The sequence below is a fragment of the Chiloscyllium plagiosum genome, unplaced genomic scaffold, assembly GCF_037043375.1.
Source record: "Chiloscyllium plagiosum isolate Xiang-an unplaced genomic scaffold, Cpla_swu_hap1 HiC_scaffold_27, whole genome shotgun sequence".
Lineage (NCBI taxonomy): Eukaryota > Metazoa > Chordata > Chondrichthyes > Orectolobiformes > Hemiscylliidae > Chiloscyllium > Chiloscyllium plagiosum.
The window spans coordinates 90,614,091-90,638,302 of NW_028270165.1; the positions used below are offsets into that span (position 1 = coordinate 90,614,091).

The following is a 24,212-nucleotide window of genomic DNA, read 5'->3' on the forward strand; positions in this document are numbered from 1 at the left end:
GGGTAAATGTAGAGCAACAGGTGTAGGGGAATGGGTGTGGGTGGGTTAACCTTCAGAGGGTCGGTATGGAGTCTTTAGGCCCTGTGGCCTGCTTCCACACTGAGGGTTCTCTGAAGGGAAGGGGTTTTGCAAACTGTGACTCGTCTCTTGATATGTTGATGTCACAGCAGGGAAGTGGCCCTGTCCGTGAGTGAATCTCACTCTTTCTGGGCAACTCTTCATCCTGGGAGGGAGACAGACATGTGGGGAGGGGAAATCTATTCACTTGTAGCAACTGGAGTGAATGCAGGGAGGGAGGAGACTCCACAAACTCAGGTATGTGTCTTAGTTACCCGGGTGAGGAGGGACAGAGGGATCGACGTTGGGAAGGCGGGAGGAGTAGATAGCTTTTCAGTTTTGATGTTTAAAATGCACCCGATTCCCACCAGTAACTGCAACAGGTACAAGTACAGCACATGCAATATTCCTCATTGCAGCTTCAAACCGGTTTTGCATCCTCTGTTCTTCCTCCACCTTGCTCCAGCACATTCAGCTTCTTTCCCTCATTCCCATTTCCCCCCGCCCTGATGTTCCAAGCTGACCCGCAAAAGATCTGTTTGTCCCTCCATTCTTTCCCGGTTGTCTTTTGTGAGTTTTGAAAACTTTCCCAGTCCTCTGAGGATTGGAGTTGGGAGATTACGTTGTGCACTCTCCAGGACATTTGTTTGGCTACTTTTGGAGTATTGTGTGCAGTTCTGGTCTCTCTGCTAGAGGAAGGATGTTGTGAAACCTGAAAGGATTCAGATAAGATTGACAAGGACGTTGTCAGGGTTTGAGCTGAACAGGGTGGAGCTGTTTTCTGTTGAGTTTTCAAAGGCTGACGGTGACCCTACAACCGTTTATAAAATCATGAGAGGCATGGAAAAAGGGAAATAGAAAAGATCTTTTCCCTGGATGGGTCATAGGTTCAGGGTGAGGGTGAGATTTAAGAGGAACCTAAGGGGCAACTCCTATGTTCAGAGGGTGCTGTATGTAAGGAATGAGCTGCCAGAGGAAATGGTGATGGCTGGTACAATTACAGCACTTAAAAGGCATCTGGATGGGTATCTGAATAGGAAGGGTTTAGAGGACATAGGCCAAGTGCTGACAAATGGGACTGGATTAATTTAGAATACCTGGTTGGTACTGATGAGTTGGACCAAAGGGTCTGTTTCTGTGCTGTACATCTCTATGACTCTGGCTTTCCACTAACATTTGCAACGTCAATAGGTCCACTTTCTCTCTAATGTCGGTGTTAATGGCTTGACATCTCATTTTGCTCCCACCTTCCTGAGGACGTTAACCATCTCGTGTCTGGTCCTTCCTCAAGAAGCTGCATTCCCGATTCACCCTGAATTGACACACTTTTCTTTGCTTCCCAAAATCAGACCTGCTCACTCTCAGCGGTATCCCAGTGTCGTGAAAGATATTAACTTTCAGGTGGAATTATCCAAAATGCAAAGAGAAGTCAGTCTTGACGTTTTTGCTTTTCTGCCCCTGTAAGATCCTGAATCAGCACCTTCAGGAGAATTAGCTAGAGCGGAGTGAGAACAGAGGGGGAGAGAGAGTGGGATGGTGCTTTCAATTTTGTGGAATAACAGAACACAAGAATATTCCATAGAAAGTAGAATTGCTTGTTCAGAATTTCTACCCTGCACTGACAGTGATGAGCTTTGTAATCTCTCTTTACAGAGTATTTGAAGATCTGAAGACGGAAGTTTCAAAATCAACAGATGAAGGCCTTATGCCTGAAATGTTGACTCTCCTGCTCCTCTGATGCTGCCTGATCTGCTGTGCTTTTCCAGCGCCACACTTTTCGACTCTGACTCTCCAGCGTCTGCAGTCCTTATTTGACGTCAATGCCTGACAGTCACTCAATCCATCGGGACCACAACAATTTTCAACTATGAGTCTGTGAGAAGGAGCAAAGCTTTTTGATTCCTGTTTGAGTAGATTTTCAGCATCAGTGGGACTGGATGAGAGACCCTACTGTTGCAGCGCACTGAGTGTGGAGCATGAAACAGTTATATGGCCTGGGAAAGGGCTCCACACGCGTTTGTGTACATCTGAAGCTTCAGCCATGGAGAAACCCGTGGAATCCCGTTCCGTGGAGAAACCGTGGAAGTGTGGCAACTGTGGGAAAGGCTTCCGTTTCCCATCTGCCTCGGGCGGATTCCTCGGGTTGGGATTTTTGCAAATGGTGCAGGGACTGCTTTCGGCTTGGCCTCACCCCATTACCCAGACACCTAACCCCACCCCTCGTTCCATTGTTGATGTCACTACGCAGAACTGGTCTTGAGGGGTTCAGAGTGAAACCCCCTGCCTCTGGGCAACTCTTTATCCTGTGGGGGGAGAAAATGAACTTTTGTATCTCTTTTCCCCAGGTTTGGGGGTAGGGGGGAGTCCAGAACTAGAGGGCATAGATTTAGGGTTGGGGGTGGGGTGTAAGATTTGTGAGGGACCTAAGGGGCAACCTTTTCACGCGGAGGGTGGTGCGTTTATGGAATGAGCTGCCAGAGGAAGTGGTGAAGGCCAATATAATTACAGCATTTAAAAGGCATCTCGATGGGGATATAAATAGGAAGGGTTTAGAGGGACATTGGCCAAATTCTGGCAAATGGGTCACTAGGTGAAGTTAGAATAGCTGGTCGGTGTGGACTGAAGGGCTTGTTTCCATGCTAGTCAGAACCAATATCACAAGACTAGGAAAAGGCCATTCACCCCTTCCAACCTGTCCTGAGCTGTGGTTAAACTGCATATAATTCAGTGCAAGTTTCAGAAAGGTTTCAACAGCTCTTAAATTTAACATGCTTTCAGACTTCAGCTATGTTTCTGAATATATCATTTTAGGTATTCTTAATTGTAAAGATACGCGTATCTAGTGAACACAGCCCACACCTGTTGGTGCTGCCAGGAAACTTTACAATGCCGATGAAACGATGCTGTAACTGCACTCAAAAAATGTACAATTTCTAACAAGACTAGCTCCTCATTCACTGCCCCATCTGATACACAACATTGGGAACTCGCTACGGGAGGCTGCAAAAAAATGAGCAGCTTTAAAACAAAAACCTCTTGGAGCTCAAAACTTTCAATGAGAGCCTGAGTCTTGCAGTAACTAAGTTCAGGTAACCTTTATTGTGACCCAACTTTGTTACAGATTCAGATTCCACCCCCGCAACCCCCTCACCAAAAAGCCGTGGAAAAGTTGCTGTTTTTTTTAAATAAGCAGCTCAAGGTCAAAGCGCTCACACTGCCACCCCCTCCGCCTCTCTTCCTCTACTATTGGTCAGCACAGAGTTATCCCTTTGTAATTGGTTCCTTGCTACAGCCGTAACCCAAAGGAAATACTGCCTCACTCACCAATTTCAACCCATACCTTGATGCCAAGTAAGTTTCTCTCCACACATTTGCCAGTGGAGGGGGGGGGGGTGGCAGGGCAGAGTCAACCAGACTGTTGTGGGTCTAGAGTCACGTATAGTAGGCCACACCAGGAAAAAGGAGATAGCTGGAACGACTGAGTGAATCCTCTCCCACCACGACAGTTTCCTTCCCTAAAAAGGACGTGAGTGAATCTGATGGGGGTTTCACCACCCCCAACCCCCGAAAATGGTTTCACCGTTAGATTCTGAACTCCAGATTTCTGACCAAATTCTAATTCCACCATCTGCCCCGGTGGAATTCAAACCCAGGAGTCCCCGGAACTGGGTTGATAGTCCAGTCAATAATGGCACTGGGCCGTCGCTCCTTCAATCCCCCTGCGGTGGCACGTGAACTCGCTGGTGCCTCCGCAAGTGGGAGGAGCAGATGAAGCCTTTCCAGCACTCGGGTCGGCTCAAGGGCCTTTCCTCTGTGTGGACCCGCTGGTGGGTCAGCAAGTTGGAGGCCTGGGTAAATCACTTCCCACACTCAGGACAGCTGAAGGGCCTCTGCCCCGTGTGGACCCGCTGGTGGGTCAGGAGGTGGGAGGCCCGGACAAAGGCCTTCCCGCACTCAGGGCAGCTGAAGGGCCTTTCCCCAGTGTGGAGCCGCTGGTGCCTGAGCAGGTTCAAGGAATTCCGGAAGGCTTTCCCACACTCGGGGCAGTTGGGAAGAGTGTCAATTCAGGGTGAACCTGCAATGCAGCTTCTTGAAGAACTAGACACAAAATGGTTAACGTCCCCGGGAAGCGGGGGAGCAAAGTGAGACATCAAGGTATTAACATAGACACCAGAGAGAAACTGAACGTAAAGATGTGGCAAATGTTTGTGGAAAGCCAGAGTCACATATATACAGCATAGAAACAGACACTTGGGATCAAACTCTTTGGTGCTGACCAGATATCCGAAATTAATCTAGTCCCATTTGCCAGCACTTGGCCCATATCCCTCTGAGCCGTGCTCCGGACGGCGGCCATCTGGTCCACAGAGGACCTGCGCAGTTTGCAAAACATCTTCCCTTCCGAGAAGCTCCATCGTGTGGAAGCAGGCCACTCAGCCCAGGGAGTCCACACCGACCCTCCAAAGGGTAACCCACCCACACCCATTCCCCAACCCCTATTGCTCTGCATTTAACCCTTACGAATGCACCTAACCTGCACATCCTATGGCTAATCCACCCTAACCTAGACAGATGCCAGCCAGACATCCTAAATTAACGTAGTTCCATTTGCCAGCATTTGGCCCATATCCCTCTAAACCCTTGCTCTTCATATATGCAGATGCCTTTTATATTGTGTCATTATGCCAGCCTCCACGACTTCCTCTGGCAGCAGGTTCCATACATCCACCACGCTCTGCATGAAAAAGTTTCTACTCACTTCCCTTTCCCCATTCACCTTAAACCGATGTTCTTCTAGTTCTGGACTCCCCTATCCTGGGGAAAAGACCTTGCCTGATCCATGCCCCTTATATATTTTTATAAGGTCACACCTCAACCTCTGATGCTCCAAGGAAAATATCCCTGGCCTATCAGCCTCTCCCTGTACCTCAAACGTTCCAACTCTGCCAACAAGCCTTATAAAAGTTTTCCCACCCCTTTGAAAGTTTCACGACATCTTTCCTATTGCAGGGAGACCAGAACTGAATGCAGGGAGACCAAAAGTGTCCTGCACAACAGCAACAGGACTTCCCAAATCCTGTACTCAATGCTCTGACCAATAAAGGAAAACATACCAAGGTCTCTTTGTTCTGCAACACTCCCCTTAACTGTGTAAGTCTTGCCTGGATCGCTTGACCAAAATGCAAACCTCACATTTCTCTAATTAAACTCCACCTGCCACTCTTTGGCCGATCAGCCCATCCGATCAGTTCTGATTTATCGCTTTTTCCTCCCTTATTCCAGAGAGGCTGAAAATCTCCATCCCACACACTCTCCCTCCATTCTCAGTTTGCTGAACCTAATCCCTGCTGTACCTCATCCTGAAGGGTCTGGTTCATGCTGATTAACAGGCCTACACTCACCGGGGGGGGGGCGGGGGGGGGTCTAATTGAAACATACATAATACTGAACGACCTGGACATTGGACAGATGTATCAATTGGTAAGAGAGACTAGGACCAGAGGGCCTTTTAGAATGGAGAAAAGGAAAAACTTCAGCCAGAGAGTGGTGAATCTATGGAATTCCTTGACACAGAAGGCTGTGGAGGCCAGGTCACTGAGGATATTTAAAACTAAAATAGATAGGTTCTTGAGTATCAAGGGGATCGAGAGGTATTGGGAGAAAGCAGGTGAATGGGGTTGACAAACTGATCAGCCACAATTGAATGCTATGAGCAGACCTGATGTGGTGAATGGCCAAATGTATGCTCCTGTCTTATAGTCCCTTACTGTCCTGGACATAGTGGGAGAGTTGGGAGCAGAAGTAGGTCAGTTGGTCTTTCAAGCCTGCACAAGCTTTGAACAGATCATAACTAGATAATAATCTACCGACATCTAGGTGGATAGGCTGGGATGTTTTCAATGGAACACAGGAGGTTGAGATGCAACATTATAGAGAATTATAAAATCATAGAGGAGGTGAATGGCAGGTGTCGTTTCAAGATTAGGAGCAAATTTTTAAGGTGCGAGGAGAAAGATTTTAAGATAGATATGAGGAGCACCTTTTTCCTTTGAGAGAGTGGTTTGTGTGTGGAATGAATGTCCAGAGGAAATGGTGGATGCAGGTACAGTAACAACGTTTATAAGATGTTTGGATAAGGACATGAATAGGAAAGGTTCGGAGGGATATGGGCCAAACACAGGCAGGTGGAACGAGTTTAGTTTGTGAACATAGTCAGCACGGACTAGTTGGGCTGAAGGGTCTGTTTCTGTGCTGTCTGACTCTGTAACTGTTCTATACTGGTCTTGAAACCATTTTCTTGCCTTCCCCCAGAAACATCCACCTCTTTGTTGTTCAAAAATCAGAGGAGTTCAGCCTTGAATATATTTAATGACACCCCACCCCACCCCCGAACAGCAGGAAGGCATCCCCACTTCTGAACTCAATTCCTCTTGCTAATACACCACTTGCCTTGCTGATTGCTTGCTGCACCTGTCTCACAACAGGCAGTGACTGGTGTAGGAGGACGCCGAGGCCCCTTTGTACATCCACACGGCATTCCCAATGAAGGGCTCGGGTCCGAAATGTTGACTCTCCTGCTCCTTGGAAGCTGCCACACTTTTTGACTCTGATCTTCAACACCTGCAGTCCTCACTTTCCCCACATCCCAATATATCACCATTTAAACAATGCACTTCCTTTCTGCTGTTTTATCCCCCCACAGCAAAGGCTATAACTTCACACTGTGAGACTGTTTTTGCCAACTGAGACACTGATCTGGATCAACATTTCCTGAGTCTGCTCCTCCCTGGATTCACTGTCTTTACATTCAGTTGCTGCGAGTCAACAATCGAAGCCCACAATGAAATAAAGAAATGGAAAAGAGAGTGCCGTACTCACAATGTGAAACAGAGGAAGGAAGTTGTAGTCTGGAGTGAAGCTCAATCTTCTTTCAGAGAGAGAGGTGCAGCAGCTTCAGAAGCTCGTGGGACAACTTCAGCATTCAGACAATAGTGGATGTTCTCATTGGCAGGAGGACTACCCTACTTCCGGTCCTCCAAGGCTCCCCATTAGCTTCTAAAGAAGGTCGCGCCCCGTTGCAGCGGACAGCTAGGAGCATGCGCCGTTCTTGCTGACACCGAGGAGCATGCGCTGTACACTCTGTGGCAATGCTGCGATTACTGACAAATTTAAGTGTCCAAATGCCAATAGGAGAAAAAGAAACGGTAGAGTCAATATTTATTTATTTAGGACTCGACATAACCAAACATGCTCCTCACTATTTTTGCTACTCACCTTGCCGACACCCCTCATGATTTTACAAATCTCAATAAGGTCACCCCTCAACCTCCTCCACTCCAGTGAATAAAGTCTCAGCCTCTCCTTATAACTCAAACCCTTCAGTCCTGACAACATCCTGGTACATCGTTACCGAACCTTCTCTAATAGTATTCTTCCTATAACAGGGCGACCAAAACTGTACTCAGTGTTCTAAAAGTGACCTCACCAACATCCTGTATAATTTCAAATGATGTCCCAACTCCAATATTCAACGGTGCGGGCGGCACGGTGGCACAGTGGTTAGCACTGCTGCCTCACAGTGCCAGAGACCCGGGTTCAATTCACACCTCAGGCGACTGACTGTGTGGAGTTTGCACGTTCTCCCCGTGTCTGCGTTGGTTTCCTCCGGGTGCTCCGCTTTCCTCCCACAGTCCAAAGACGTGTAGGTCAGGTGAATTGGCCATGCTAAATTGCCCGTAGTGTTAGGTAAGGGGTAAATGTAGGGGAATGGGTGGGTTGCACTTTGGCGGGGCGGTGTGGACTTGTTGGGCCGAAGGGCCTGTTTCCACATTGTGAGTAATCTAATGAAGGTGTGAACAATGAAGGCAAGTGGGCTAATCAACTCTTAACAACTCTGTCTACCAGTGATGCAACTTTCAAAGAACTATGTACCTGAACCACAACCCCATGTCTCTGTTCTACAACATAACCCAGGGCCCCGCCAGTAACTGCTACAAGTCCTCCCCTTTTTATTAAAGCAAAGTGCAATTCCTCACTTTTATCTATACCTCTCTCGTGTACACGCTCTCTCTCGGACACAGACACACACCACCCAACACGCACACAGGCTTATACTCCATCACACTCATACATTACCAGTTTTTGTTTTAAAGCTGCTCATTTCTGAGGGGAATCCAAGATGGTGGCAACGAGCAAGTCTGAATCTACAGTGCTCCTCCCAAGATTTGGGTGAAGTGGGTCACCCACCCCCACCACACTCACCAAATCATTGATAATAGTTGCTTAATTTAATTAGTTGTTTCATATTAAACTTAAACAATCTAATCTTTAGTTAAAATGACTAAAGGGAAGGGAGCCCGCAGCTCTCAACAAGCAGGACCCCCTCCCCCACCCTCTCCAGCTCCAGCAGAGGTGTCCACAGCCGCCCAGGGGGACTTACCTACAGGGGCAAGCCTTGTGGAGATGATCTCCAAGCTGGACGCGAAGATCGACGCGTTTATCGAGGAGTCCCGAAGTCGACGGGACTCACTCTCGGCCGCGCTGCAGAAGCACGACCAAGACATTAAAGAAATCGAGCGCCGAGTCGGAGGGGCGGAGCTAAAGGCCGCGACCTCCGAAACTGCAGCACAATCGGCTGTGGATCAGGTCTGGACTCTCGAACAGCGAGTCCGAACCTTAGAGAATAACATTAACGACCTCGATAATCGAGGTCGTCAAAAAAATATTCGTTTGTTGGGCCTTCTCAAACGGGAAGAGGAAGGCCAGCTTACAGTATTCCTGGAGCAGTGGCTGCCACAGCTTTTAAATCTGGAAGCTGGATCAGGCCAGGTAAGGGTGGAAAAGACCCCCAAGCTATGATCTATAAAGGATCCAAGATCATGTTATTCCAGGACTTTTCCCCGGCTCTGGTTCGAAAGAGGAAGGCATTCGACGAGGCGAAGAAGCGTTTCAGGGACTTAAATATTCAGTACTCCTTCCACTACCCAGCGACGTTACACTTTAACCATGAAGGATTCATATATAACTTTGGATCGCCAGAAAAGACTAAGGAATTCTTAGACTTTCTTAGATAAACTGTGAGGCATAATGGATGTTGGTTTGCCTTTCACCCCACTTTGGTTTGTATCCCCCCTTTTTTTTCCTCTTACTTTACTTTACTGTTTAATATTATCATGCGGGGTAGGGAGAGGGATTTGATTTTCTCCCCCCCTTGGGGTTGTTTTCTTTTATTATTTTATGTATATATGAGGGATGTATGTATGTATATATGTGTGTGTGTGTGTGTGTGTATATATATAAAAAAGCTGGGATATATATTAAAAAAAAAGCTGGGGGTTTGGTTGGTGTTGGTGGGGGGAGGTGGTTACCTTATTCAAATTTACTTCTGTCTCTCGGAGCAGGGTTGCTTTCCCTTGTTATTTTGTATTATATTTAATTATTATTTGTTGAGGTGGTAATTTTATAGTTATATATTTATATATGGTATTAACATTACCAAATATATCCAGGTGTTGGTGTGGGTGGGGGTAGGGTGCTCACTGTTAACTCTAGCTTTGTATTATATTTGAATTCTCATTTTATTGAGGAGCGTCTGGGTCAAGGGTGGGGCATTGGTTGGGAGAGGATATCATGGACTTTTGGAGAGGAAGTGACACCCCCTGGGAACAAGGGGAAAATCTCCACTTAGATACGTTTTATTTTTTTTTAGAAATGGTTTTTTATTGTATTGTTGTGGGCGTATTAGAGAGGCGTTATTTTTGTAAATTTTATATGCTCTACGCTCGGGATGTTCTGGATAGGGTTCCCCCTCCCGAGGGATCTCGGATTGGCCCAGATGATTATGGTTGATCAGTCGGTTAAGTGGTGCACTTGGAATGTCAAGGAGAGTAATTCGCCAGTCAAAAGGAAGAAAATATTATCAAATCTTAAGAAGGAAAGAGTTGATATAGCTCTCCTACAGGAGACACACCTGTCGGATAAAGAACACTTGAAATTATGACAGGGTGGATTTGATCAGGCCTTTGTTTCTTCTTTTAGCTCAAAAAGCAGGGGAGTTGTTATTCTTGTCCGAAAGAATTTCCCTTTCAAAATCCTAAAGCAGATAAAAGACGAATCTGGACGATATATTTTGATTAAAGCCCTCATAAATGGAGAGGAATATGGGATTTCAAATTTGTACTGCCCTCCGGCACACCCCTTTAAATTGATAACGGAAGCCTTTTCAAAATTGATGGCTTTTGGTGCCCGTCATATAATTATAGGGGGAGCCTTTAATTGTATTATGGATCCGGAAATAGATAGGATTCCCAAGAGTACTGGCGGAGTATCTCCCAGATCTAGACAACTGATGGATCCGAACAAAGAATTAGGATTAGTAGATGTATGCAGATGTCTTCATCCACAGGGCAGAGATTTTTCTTTTTACTCCAATCCACATAAATGTCATACCAGAATTGATATGTTTTTCGCCCCCTCGATTTTTAAAAATTCCATATCATCCTGTAAAATAGGTAGTATAGCAATTTCCGATCACGCTGCTGTATATATGGAAACTAAGGCGAGGAACAATGGAACATCCCCTCAGCATTGGCGTATGGACCCCTTCCTAATGAAAGATAGTAAATTTGTAAAGTACTTCTCTCAAGAATTTAAAATGTTTTTAGAAATTAATTCAGGTACAGCTCGCAACCCATCAATGATGTGGGAGACCATCAAAGCTGACACGCGAGGTTTGATCATCTCCTATTCAGCGACCCAGAAGAAATTGAAGGGAGAACAACAGCGTCTGCTCGAAGCTCGCTTAAAAGCAGCTGAAACAGCATACACTGATAGACCTTCTATTATTAAATTGCAAAGGATTTCGGCTCTTAGGACAGCTCTAAACACTACGCTTACTCAAACGGCTAAGAGGGAAATATTACTTTACTGTTTAATATTATCATGCGGGGTAGGGAGAGGGATTTGATTTTCTCCCCCCCGCTTGGGGTTGTTTTCTTTTATTATTTTATGTATATATGAGGGATGTATGTGTATGTATGTGTATATATATTATTTGCAAAACAAAGGTTATGTGAATATGGCGACAAACCGGGTAGATATTTAGCATTTCTTGCAAAGAAAAAAAAAGGCCCCTCAGACTATTACGTCTATCAAGGAAAGTACGGGTATTTTAACTCATGATCATAAAAAGATTAATGCGATCTTTAGAGAATTTTATTCTGAGTTATATAAATCGCAGGATTATGAAGATAGGACGAGGAGGATGCAGTCATGTTTTAAAAATTTGACCTTTCCAGGCCGAAATCCGGAACAAGTATCGGTCCTAAATGCTCCTCTTACAGTCCAAGAAATACTTGGTGCAATTAGGCAACTTCAGAGTGGTAAGGCACCGGGCCCAGATGGTTTTCAAGCTGAATTCTACAAAGAATTTACAGAAATATTGGCTGGTCCACTTATGGACATGTATAACTGCATATAATCAGGGCTGTCTCCCGCCTTCGCTGAAAGAGGCAAATATCTCTCTTATCCTTAAAAAAGGAAAGGATCCAGAAGATTGTACATCATATAGACCATTATCCTTGCTAAATGTAGATTTTAAAATCCTTTCTAAAACGTTAGCACTGAGACTAGAAAGGGTACTGCCACATATTACAAAGGAGGATCAGACGGGGGTTTATTAAGGGCCATAGATCATCCAATAATATTAGAAGGGTTTTGAATATGATTCAAGCCTGTCATCAGGGAAAGATACCAGGAGTAGTGGTTTCATTAGACGCGGAAAAGGCATTTGATAGGGTCGAATGGTCATATTTGTTTTACGTATTGGAAAGGTTTGGCGTTGGTCAGGTGTTTACCAAATGGGTCTCAACATTGTATAGTGATCCCAAAGCAGTTGTGGTTACCAATGGATTAGGTTCGGATAGCTTCAGTGTGGGTACGGGCTGCCGTCAGGGATGTTCCCTCTCGCCATTGTTATTTACACTAATAATTGAACCACTAGCAGAAGCGATACGAGCTGATCCTAATATAACGGCCCCGAGGATTGGTACAGGTAAACATAAAATTACCCTTTATGCAGATGATGTTCTTCTATTCCTCAGTAATCCTCTGATGTCCGTACCTCGCCTAATCCAAGTTATTAATACATCTAGCGCATTCTCAGGCTACAAAATTAATTTTTCAAAATCGGAGGCTATGCCAATGGGTGGCCTTGCTATGACACACCACTTAGTGGACGGATCCCTTTTTCCCTTCCCTTGGTCCCTGGAGGGCTTCTACTATTTAGGCATTTTTATTACTCCAGTATTTGGTCAGTTGTATAAGGCTAATTTTGTGCATTTACTGGAAAGGATAAGGTCGGACCTCCAGCGATGGGGAGTCCTTTCAATTTCCTGGTTGGGTAGAATAACACTAATTAAAATGAATGTCCTGCCCCGTCTCCTATATCCTATGAGAATGCTTCCGGTGATGCTGCCGAGGACGGCTCTATGTAAATTATATGGCTGGCTGGAATCATAGACGGCCCCTCATTAAGCTGAAGAAGCTACAGCTTCCACAGACAAGGGGAGGATTGGACTTCCCAGACTTTAGGAAATATCAGTTAAGTTCCCTATTAAGTTACATAGCTGATTGATTGTGGATCAGACAAGACCCAATCTGGTTGGACATCGAGGCCTCTCAAGTAAAATACCCACTTATTAACCTTTTATTTTCAGACAAGAGGAAAATCATTACAGATCACTGTAAAAACCCTATAATACTAAACACAATTAAGGCTTGGAATATAATGCGGCAAAATGAGGGCAACTCACATAAAACATCCCCCTATGCACCGATAGTGGGAGCATGGGGATTCCAACCAGGGTTGACAGATGCCACTTTTAAACTCTGGAGATCCAGGGGTATCTCATGTTTAGGGGATCTATTTAAAGATGGGGTCCTGATGTCTTTTGAACAGCTGCGTCAGAAATTTGGATTACCTAATGGAGACCTCTTTCGATACTTTCAAATTCAAGATTATATACAGAAGACGACTACGTTATTAGATAGTCTTTATAAATCAGATAGAGAATGTAGTATTATTCGACCAGTGGGGGTATCTTCCGTCAGTACTATTTATCATTTACTACATGATGAAGTATCGGGAGATATGGATAATCTGCTTAAAACATGGGATCAGGATTTGGGACTAGAAATCTCTTTAGAAACATGGAATGATATTTGGGAAAATGCTAGAAGAATTACTATTTGTAACAGAACCCAGGCTATCCAGCTGAAGATACTTCATAGGGCCCATATAGCACCGGTTCGACTGGCAAAATTTACGGCAGGAGCATCTCCATTGTGTCCTAAATGCAAAATAGAGGTGGGCACTCTTATACATTGCCTATGGACCTGTCATAAGATCCGTAGATATTGGACTAAAGTAGCAAGTACCCGGACAAAAATTTTAGGAACGGAAATTAAAGTGGACCCTGTATCTCTCCTTTTGGGCTTTTCGAACTTTCCCTCCCTGGACACGTACGGGAAGAGACTATTTTCTATTCTTTCTTTCTGTGCAAGGAAAAACTGGGTGGCTGAAGGCCCCCCTGGACTTTCAAATTGGCACAGATTAATTATGGAATGTATTCCCCTTGACTTCCTCACAAATATGGTGCAGCGAAAGACCGAATTATTTTATAAAATATGGCAGCCCTTCTTGAGTTACATAAATACAGATATTTCGGCTATCCTAACAAGGGCTTTTATTTAATTGAGATTACAAACCAGGCTGGTCCGGGGCCCCTCGGGAGAGGAATCCCGCACGAATGCGAGTTTTATTACATCTGATGTTAACACATTCCGAGCATGTAAGAGACTTAAATATACACTCTGGTTAGTTGTAGGTTAGATTAGTAGACAGTTGTTTTTTTTCTTTTTCGGATTTTTTTTCTTTTCTTTCTTGTTAAACTTTGGCTATTGTATTTTTTAGTTATTTGTATATCAATGTTTATATCTGAGAGTTTTGTTTATTTTTGTAAACATGTAAAAATGTTAAATTTCTAATAAAAATATCCATAAAAAAAGCTGCTCATTTCTTTCCGCCTCCTGCACTAAGTTTAGAACATAGAACAATACAGCGCAGAACAGGCCCTTCGGCCCTTGATGTTGCGCCGACCTGTGAACTATTCTCAGCTCATTCCCTGACACTATGCCAACATCAACCATGCGCTTATCTAAGGATTGTTTAAATCTCCCTAATGTGGCTGAGTTGACTACCTTAGCAGGTAGGGCATTCCACACCCTTACCACTCTCTGCATAAAGAACTTGCCTCTGACACCTGTCTTTAATCTATCACCCCTCAAATTGTAGTTATGCCCTCTAATACAAGCTGACTTCACCATCCTAGGAAAAATTCTAATACTCTGATCATCTTATATGTCTCTATCAAATCCCCCCTTAGCCGCCTTCTTTCCAATGAGAACAGACCCAAGTCTCTCAGCCTTTCCTCATAAGACCCTCCCTCCAGACCAGGCAACAACCTGGTAAATCTCCTCTGCGCCTTTTCCAATGCTTCCCACATCCTTCCTGAAATATGGGGACCAGAACTATACACAATATTCCAAGTATGGCTGCTCCAGCGTTTTGTATAGTTACAGCATGATATTGCGGTTCCGGAACTCAATCCTTCTACCCAATGAAACCTAACACACCGTATGCCTTCTTAACAGCACTATCCACCTGCGTGGCAACTTTCAGGGATCCATGCACATGGACTCCAAGATCACTGCCTTCCTGTTATTCTTCCCAAAGTGAATCACCTCACATTTAGCTGCATTGAACTCCATTTGCCACCTCTCAGCCCAATTCTGCAGTTTATCCAAGTCCCCCTGCAACCATAACATTCTTCCAAACTGTCCACTACTCCACCGACTTTAGTGTTGTCTGCAAATTTACTAATCCATCCACCTGTGCCTGTGTCTAAGTCATTTAAAAAATGACAAACCGCAGTAGTCTGAAAACTGATACCTGTGGCACACCACTAGTAACCGGACTCCAGGCTGAATATTTTCCATAAACCACCACTCGCTGTCTTCTTTCAGAAAGCTAGTTTGTAATCCAACCTGCTAAATCGCCCTCAATCCAATGCCTCCGCATTTTCTCCAATAGCTTACCATGTGAAACTTTATCAAAGGCTTTACTGAGGTCCATGTGCACCACGTCAACTGCCCTACCCTCATCTACATGCTTGGTCACCTTCTCAAAAAACTCAATGAGGTTGATGAGACACGATCTGTCCTTGATGAAACAGTGTTGACTATCTGAAATCAAATTGTTACTTGCGAGATGATTATAAATCCTATCTCTAATATTCCTTTCCAAAAGCTTTCCTTCAACAGAAGTAAGGCTCACTCGTCTATAACTACCTGGGTCATCTCTGCTGCCCATCTTGAACAAGGGCACAACATTTGCAATGCTCCACTCTGGTACTAAATCTGTAGACAATGACAACTCAAATATCAAAGCCAAAGGCTCTGCTATCTCCTCCCTCGCTTTCCAGAGAATCCTTGGATAAATCCAATCCGGCCCAGGGCACTTGTTAACTTTCACTCCTTTTCTAGAATTGATAACACCTGTGTGCAACTAACCGCAATCCTTTCGAGTCTAATATCTCGTACCTCATTCTTCTCCTCTACAATATTCTCCTTTTCCTGAGTGAAGACCAATGAGAGATATTCATTAACACCTCTCCAATCTCCACAGGGCCCACACTCAACTTCCCACTTCTGTCTTTGACTGGCCCTACTCCTACCCTAATCATCCTTTTATTCCTCACATACCTATAGAAAGCTTTAGGGTTCTCCTTTATGTGTTAAAGACTGCTCATGTCCTCTCTTTGCTCTTAACTCTCTCTTTAAATCCTTCCTAGCTGATCTGTAACTCTCCATCGCCTCATCTAAACCATCTTCCCTCATCAACACATAAGCCTCCTTCTTCTTTGTAACAAGAGATGCAATTTCTGTGGTAAACCACGGTTCCCTTACCTTATCACTTCCTTCCTGCCTGACAGGGACATACCTATCAAGGACACACTAACTTTTCCTTAAACCAGCTCCACATTTCAATTGTACCCATCCCCTGCGTTTTGCTACCCTATTCTATGCATCTTAAATCTTGCCTAATTGCATTATAATTGCCCTTGCCCCATCGATAACTCTTAACCTGTGGCATGTTCCTATCCCTTTAAATTGCTATATGAAACCGAACTGAATTATGGTCACTCTCTCCAAAGTGTTCACCTTCCACTAAATCAAACATCTGGCCTGATTCACTACCAAGCACCAGATCCAGTGTGACCTCCCCTTTTGACGGCCCTTCGACATACTGTGTCAGAAAGCCCCTCCTGCACATACTGGACAAAAACTGATCCATATGACGTACTAGAGTGAAAGCATTTCCAGTCAATGTTGGGGAAGTTAAAGTCCCCCATGATGACCACCCTGTTCCTTTCACTCCTACCCGGAATAATTTTGCTAATCCTCTCTTCCACCTCCTTGGAACTCTGCGGAGGCCTATAAAAAACTCCAAGCAGTGTGACCTCTCGTCTCCTGTTCCTAACCTCAGCCCACATTACCTGAGTGGACGAGTCCTCATCAAAAGTTCTGTCAGCCATTGTTATACTATCCTTGACCAACAAGTCCACGTCTCTCCCTCTTTTTCCGCCTTGGCTGTTCTTCGTGAAAGATCAAAACCCTGGAACCTGCAACATCCATTCCTCACCCTGCTCTCTCCATGTCTCCGAAATGGCCACAACATCCAAGTCCCAGGTACCTATCTGTGTTGCAAGCTCACCTACCTTATTGCAGATACTCTGGCATTGAAGTAGACACACTTCAAACCACTTCGCTGTCTGCCAGCACATTCCTGTGACCCTGAAATCCTGTCCCTGTCCTTCCTACTCTCATCCTCCTGTGCACTACAGCTACACCCCCAGTTACCATCCCCCTGCTGAGCTAGTTTAAACCCACTCAAATAGCTCCAGCAAATTTTTTTTCGTGGTTAGCACTGCTGCCTCACAGCGCCAGAGCCCCAGGTTCAATTCCCCACCCACGTCTGCGCGGGTATCCTCCCACAGTCCAAAGACGCGCGGGTTAGGGTGAATTAGCCAAGCTAACTTGCCCTGTAGTGTTCGGTGACGGGGAATGCGGAAGATGGACCATCAGGTTCTGAAGCTGCTGCTGCTCCTCCTCTGCAAATACAGACAGAGCTTCACCTCAGACTGCAACTTCCTTTTTTCATTCTGGGGTTAAACTGTTGACTTGCAGCAACTGAAAAGAAACGAGTCAATCCAGGGAGGGGACAGAGTCGGGAAACGTTGGTCCAGGTCTGTGTCTCAATTGGCAAACACACGGCAAATGCAGTCCCACAGTGTGAAGTTTAGATTAGATTACATTACAGTGTGGAAACACGCCCTTCGACCCAACAATTCCACACCGCCCCGCCAAAGCGCAACCCACCCATACCCCTACATTTACCCCTTACCTAACACTACAGTCAATTTAGCATGGCCAACTCACCTGACCTGCACATCTTTGGACTGTGGGAGGAAACCGGAGCATCCGGAGGAAACCCACGCAGACACGGGGAGAACGTGCAAACTCCACACAGTCAGTCGCCTGAGGCGGGAATTGAACCCGGGCGATTCAATTCCCGGTTATAAACGGTTATAGCCTTGGTTATGAAAAAATAACTGCTGAAAGGAGGTGCGTTGTTTAAATGGTGACATATTGGGATGTGAAGAAAGTCAGGACTGCAGATCCTGGAGATGAGTGTCGACAAGTGTGGTAGTGGAAAAGTACAGGAGGTCAGACAGCATCCGTGGAGCAGGAGAATCGACGTTTCAGGCACGAGTCCTTCCTCAGGAATGATGTGTGGATGTAAAACGTGGCCTCAGCGTCCTTCCACACCAGTCACTGCCAGTTGTCAGACGGATGCAGCAAGCAATCAGCAAGGCAAGAGGTATATTAGCAAGAGGAATTGATTTCAGAAGTCGGGATGTCTTCCTGCAGTTAGGGGGTCATTGAATATATTCAAGGCTGAGTTCATCTGATTTTAGAACAACCATGAAATGGATGTTTATGGGGGAAGGCAAGTAAAATAGTTTCAAGACCAGTACAGAACAGTTACAGAGTCATACAGCACAGAACAGACCCTTCAGCCCAACTAGCTCTGATCTCCAGCATCTGCAGTCCTCACTTTCTCCCCTAATTAAGTCTTCCCCTCTGGGAAAATAATTCTTCCTATCCACCCGTCTACACCCCTCATGGTTTTTCAGCCTCAATCAGGACCCCCCTCAACCTCCTTATTTCCAATGAAAATAATCCGAATCTACTCAACCTCTACTCATAGCTAGCGCTCTCCATAACAGGCAACATCCTGGTGAACCTCCTCTGCACTCTCTCCAAAACTATCCACATCCTTTTGGAAATCTGGCGAGCCGGAATTGTACACAGTATTCCAAATGCGGCCAAACCAAAATCTTATATAACTTTAACATGACTTGCCAGCTCTTTTACTCATGCTAATGAGGCACCCGACACCTTCACCTTTCAACCTCCTGTGCTCTAGTGAAAAAAGTCCCAGCCTACGCACCAATAGGTGTGAATTCTGTCTGGGTCCCAATGTCGAGTCAGCCTGACATTTTTGATAGAAAAGCTCTGCATTTAAATTACGTGCTTGAGAAAGTTACTGAAAACAGGTTCTGAGATTAACATACCAAAGAACAGAACCCCATTCCAAAAGATGGAAGATTTAATTTAAATTGTTTAATGTATCACAGCTCCATGAACTGGACTCCGTTGGTTATAAATAGTCTAATCATGATCTTATTCTCCACAACCACCTGAAGCAGCAGCAGCATTCAGAGCGCCAGAGATCCGGGTTCAATTCCCACCTCGGGCAACTGACAGTGTGAAGTTTGCACATTGTCCCAGTGTCTGCGTGGGTTTCCAGCCAGTCCAAAGATGTGCAGGTTAGGTGAAGTGGCCACGCTAATTTACCTGTAGTGTTAGGTGAAGGGGTAAATGTTGGGGAATGGGTCCGGGTGGGTTGCTCTTCGAAGGGTTGGTTTGGGCTGAAGGACCTGTTTCCACACTGTAAGTAATAAAATAAATCTAATCACTCCGAAAGCTAGGGCTTCCAAACAAACCAAGTTATGGCAGCAGCAGGAGGTTTGGATTATATTCACTTGGAACAGTTAAGCAGTTAGATAACACGTTCGAGTGGGAAGTGTGTATAACATGATCTCACAACTCTGATACTCAATGCTATGAGCAATGAAGGAAAGCAAACCAAACGCCGCCTTCACTACTCTGTCCACCTGAGACTCCAGCACTCCAAGGTCTCTTTATTCTACAACACTCCCCGAACTGTGTCAGTCCTGCCTGGATTGCTTGACCAAAATACAAACCTCTGATTTCTCTAAATTAAACTCCAACTGACACTCCTCGGCTCATCAGCCGATCCCATAAATTCTAATTTATAGTGAACACTTTCCTCTCTTATTCCCTGGAAGCTGAAAATCTCCATCCCACACTCACTCCCCCCATTTTCACTTTGCTTATAGCGGAAGAATATAACTGAGAAATTTATCAGCCATGATTGAATGGAACGAGCAGACCTGGTGGCCTAATTTCTGCTCCTATGTCTTGTGGTCTCTTGCAGTCCTGGACACAGAGAAAATTGGGACACAGATTTTAAAAAGATTTGAAGGGCACAATTTGTTTTATACAGAGTGGTTCACATGCGGACTAAATGTCTAGAGGAAGTGGTGGATGCAGGTACAGTAACGACATTTAAAAGACATTTGGATAAGTTCATGAATAGGACAGGTTTGGAGGGATATGGGCCAAAACACTGGCAGGTGGGACTGGTTTATTTTGAGAACATAGTCAGCATGGACTAGTTGGACTGAAGGGTCTGTTCTGTGCTGCATGGCTCTGTAACTTGGTTCTATACTAGTCTTAAGAACATTTCCTTGCCTTCCCCATAAACATTCACATAAAAATCAGATGAACTCAGCCTTGAATATATTCAATGACCCCCTAACTGCAGGAAGACATCCCCACTTCTGAACTTAATTCCTCTTGCTAATACACCACTTGCCTTGCTCATTGCCTGCTGCACCTGTCTGACAACTGGCACAGAAGGACACTGATGCCCCTCTGAACATCCACACATCATTCCTGATGAAGGGCTCGTGCCCAAAACTTCGACTGTCCTACTGCTCGGATGCTGCTTGATCTGCTGTGCTTTGCCAATTGTGGTCTTCTCTACATCGGGGAGACCGAGTGTAAACTTGGGGAACGGTTTGCTGAGCATCACAGCCGGGTCCGCAGAGGCTGAGCGGACTTCCCAGTCTCCACCCATTTTAAGGCCCCTTCCCACTCCCCTTCTGACATGATTATCTTTGGCTTCCTCCATTATCACAACAAACCAAACTACAAATTGGAGGAACAAAACCTCATCTTCCGTCTGACCAGTCCACAGCCCGGAGGACACAACATTGAGTTCTCAAATTTCAAATAATCTCCCATCCCATTCCCCCAAGTCACTTCCCAGCCCCTTCCACTCTTCCCTGCCAACTAGATTCCTTCCTCCCAGTTACCAACTAGGTCGTACCAGGTTATGGGGATAAGGCAGCGAGCCTGTTCCCTCGCTGGATTCACTCCCATTCCTTTCAGTTGCTCCAAGTCAACAACTCAACCTCAGAATGAAACATAAATGGAAATGGGGGTGAGAAAAGAGAGTGCCGTACTCTCAGATGTTGGACAGAGGAAAGAAGTTGCAGTCTGAGGTGAAGCTCAATCTTCATTCAGAGAGAGGAGGAGCAAGAGCTTCAGAACCTCATGGTCCAACTTCCACATTCACCAATAGGGGCGCTCCGAAAGGCAGGAGAACAATTCTCCCTCCAGTGCTCCTTATTTGTCCATCCAATGTAGGTCTCGCCCCTTTTCTGCTGACAGTGAGGAACATGCCCAATGTTTTGGTGACACCGACAAACATGTGCCCTGCTGGTTGACACTGAGGAGTGTACACAATATGCACTGTAGCAATGCTGGTGTTATTGACAGATTTTAAGTGTCCAAATTCCTATGGGAGAACAAAAAAGGGTAGAGCCATAAATTTTTTTCCATGTGGCTCAATATTTGATTGCTTTTGCATTTGTCTGGCTGCTCTATGTTTAAGTCTTTGCCTCAGTGTGAGTAAACAGCACAAGGATTAAAACACACAGTGAGGGGCAAACAGCACAAGGATTAAAACACACAGTGAGGGGCAAACAGCACAAGGATTAAAATAGTGAGGGGCAAACAGCACAAGGATTAAAACACACAGTGAGGGGCAAACAGCACAAGGATTAAAACACACAGTGAGGGGCAAACAGCACAAGGATTAAACACACAGTGAGGGGGAAACAGCACAAGGATTAAAACACAGTGAGGGGCAAACAGCACAAGGATTAAACACACAGTGAGGGGCAAACAGCACAAGGATTAAACACAGTGAGGGGGCAAACAGCACAAGGATTAAACACACAGTGAGGGGCAAACAGCACAAGGATTAAAACACACAGTGAGGGGCAAACAGCACAAGGATTAAACACACAGTGAGGGGCAAACAGCACAAGGATTAAACACACAGTGAGGGGGCAAACAGCACAAGGATTAAACACAGTGAGGGGCAAACAGCACAAGGATTAAACACACTGAGGGGTAAACGGCACAAGGATTAAACACACAGTGAGGGGGCAAACAGCACAAGGATTAAACACACAGTGAGGGGGCAAACAGCACAAGGATTAAACACACAGTGAGGGGGCAAACAGCACAAGGATTAAACACACAGTGAGGGGTAAACAGCACAAGGATTAAACACACAGTGAGGGGCAAACAGCACAAGGATTAAACACAGTGAGGGGCAAACAGCACAAGGATTAAACACACAGTGAGAGGCAAACAGCACAAGGATTAAACACACAGTGAGAGGCAAACAGCACAAGGATTAAAACACACAGTGAGGGGCAAACGGCACAAGGATTAAAACACACAGTGAAGGGCAAACAGCACAAGGATTAAACACACAGTGAGGGGTAAACAGCACAAGGATTAAACACACAGTGAGGGGGAAACAGCACAAGGATTAAACACACAGTGAGGGGTAAACAGCACAAGGATTAAACACACAGTGAGGGGTAAACAGCACAAGGATTAAACACACAGTGAGGGGTAAACAGCACAAGGATTAAACACACAGTGAGGGGTAAACAGCACAAGGATTAAACACACAGTGAGGGGGAAACAGCACAAGCGCCAGTAAAAGCCGATGGAAAGTGAGTGTAAAATGTCACTATGACAGGACAGGCCCCACATTCCTTCCCCTCCGTCCCCCCCACAACCTGCCTCACCTTTCACGTCCCGGGCCCAGTACCTTCCAGGTGGCCCCATAGTTGACACAGGGGCCGCCCCACGACCAGTAGAACTCCACCACCCCGGCGGCCGACGAGTTCCCAAGCAGGCCCTTAACCCCATCCGCCTCCAGAATGCTCACCGGCTCCTGGCTGCTGTACAGCCGGCCGGTGTGGCCGTGACACAGCAGCTGCGCCAGGAAGGCGGCGGCGGCCAGTGACGGGTGTCTGCCCCGGGCCGCGCGGCGCCATTTTCCTAACGGCCGCCCTCCCGCCGCTTCCTCGCTCGAGCGACTTCTCCTCCCAACCGCCTTCGCCCCCGCGTGACGTCTGCACGGGGGGATGGGCGGGGGCCGGGGAATGGGCCGGGCCGGGGAATGGGCGGGGCCGGGCCGGGGCGGGGCCGGGCCGGGGCGGGGCCGGGCCGGGGCGGGGCCGGGGCGGGGCGGGGCCGGGCCGGGGCGGGGCGGGGCCGGGCCGGGGAGCCTCACCGTCACCAAGCAACAGCCACCTCGCGCTACAACTGCTCATTCACAAAAACAAACTCTCCTGTCTCGCTCTGCAGCTGCAGGGGGGACACTGCCACGTTTCCAGGAGCCCTGTCTACATTGGGAAAGCTCACGGCTCAATTTAAACAGATATTCCCACATCTTACGGAACGGCCTCATATCGAAAGGGGGCAATCTGCATTTTAAAGGAACGTGGACATTTTAACGGGTATTTCTGCAAATAAAGAGGTTTAAATGGACGAGATTATATTTCAAAGGGATGTGGGCACATTCAAAGGGATATCTTCATATGTAAAGTGATGCAGTTATATCTAAATGAATCTACATTTCGAAGAGACGTTGCCCTATTTATAAGTAGAGACAATAGGTGTGAATTCTGTCTGTGTCCCAATGTTGAGTCATACTGACATTTTACTTAGAAAAACTCTGCATTTAAATTACACTCTTGAGAAGGTAATTTATAGATTCGGGTTGGCCGTGCTAAGTTACCCATAGTGACCAGGGATGTACAGGTTTGGCTGGATTGGCCATGGAAATATGGAGTAATAATTGGATAAGGCTGGGATACTGTTCAGAGGGCCAGAAAGGAAGAGATGGGCTGAATGGCCTGCTTCCACATTGTTGGGATTGTATACCCTCCCCATAAAGGAGCATTTGATCGACATCTATCCTGTCAAGCCCCTTACTGAAACCAGTAGAATTCTGAAAAGGTATGCAGCACAGAAACAGACACTTTGGTCCAATTCGTCCATGCCGACCAGGATTCCAAACTCAACCAGTCCCACTTGCCTACATTTGGCCCATAATCTTTCTATTCATCTACCCATCCAAATGCTGTTTAAACGTTGTAAATGTACCGGCAACTATCACATCCTCAGTAAGTTCATTCCACATACAAAGCCACCCTCTTTCAAAATGTTGCCCCTCCGGTTCCTTATAAATCTCTCTCCTCACCTCAAGTAATATGGCCCCAAGTTTTGTGTTCCCCGACGCTAAGCAAGAGCCCTTTGGTATTCAGCTTACCTCCACTCCTCATTATTTTATCCATCTCAATGAAGTCACCCCCCAACCTCCTGTGCTCCAGTGAATAAAGTCCCAGCCTCTCCTTATAACTCAAACACTCCAGTCCTGGCAAATCTTTACCGAACCCTCTGTGATAAGAATACTTCCGATTCCAGGGCCATCAGAACTGTACTCGGTA

The 24,212-nt window shown here is 45.9% G+C and overlaps 2 protein-coding genes across 7 annotated transcripts in view; one reads left to right on the top strand and one right to left on the bottom strand.

The window, feature by feature from the left end:
- Positions 1-22,807, bottom strand: part of LOC148144986 (uncharacterized) — a 38,453-nt gene extending 15,646 nt beyond the window's left edge. For 2 of the 6 annotated variants that reach the window (XM_087975531.1, XM_087975533.1), the window contains exons 1-2: positions 17,219-17,456; positions 6,937-7,217 (exon numbers count right to left, since the gene is read on the bottom strand). The gene's annotated coding sequence lies outside the window, so the exon portion shown is untranslated. Of the gene's footprint in view, positions 1-6,936; positions 7,218-17,218; positions 17,457-17,616; positions 17,637-20,719; positions 21,095-22,502 lie in introns of those variants that run through there. The other 4 variants (XM_087975532.1, XM_087975534.1, XM_087975535.1 and 1 more) reach the window with 4 other exon arrangements.
- The window catches only part of LOC148144981 (uncharacterized), a 234,475-nt gene that overhangs the window by 184,119 nt on the left and 26,144 nt on the right, over positions 1-24,212 (top strand). The gene's annotated exons all lie outside the window — the stretch shown is intronic.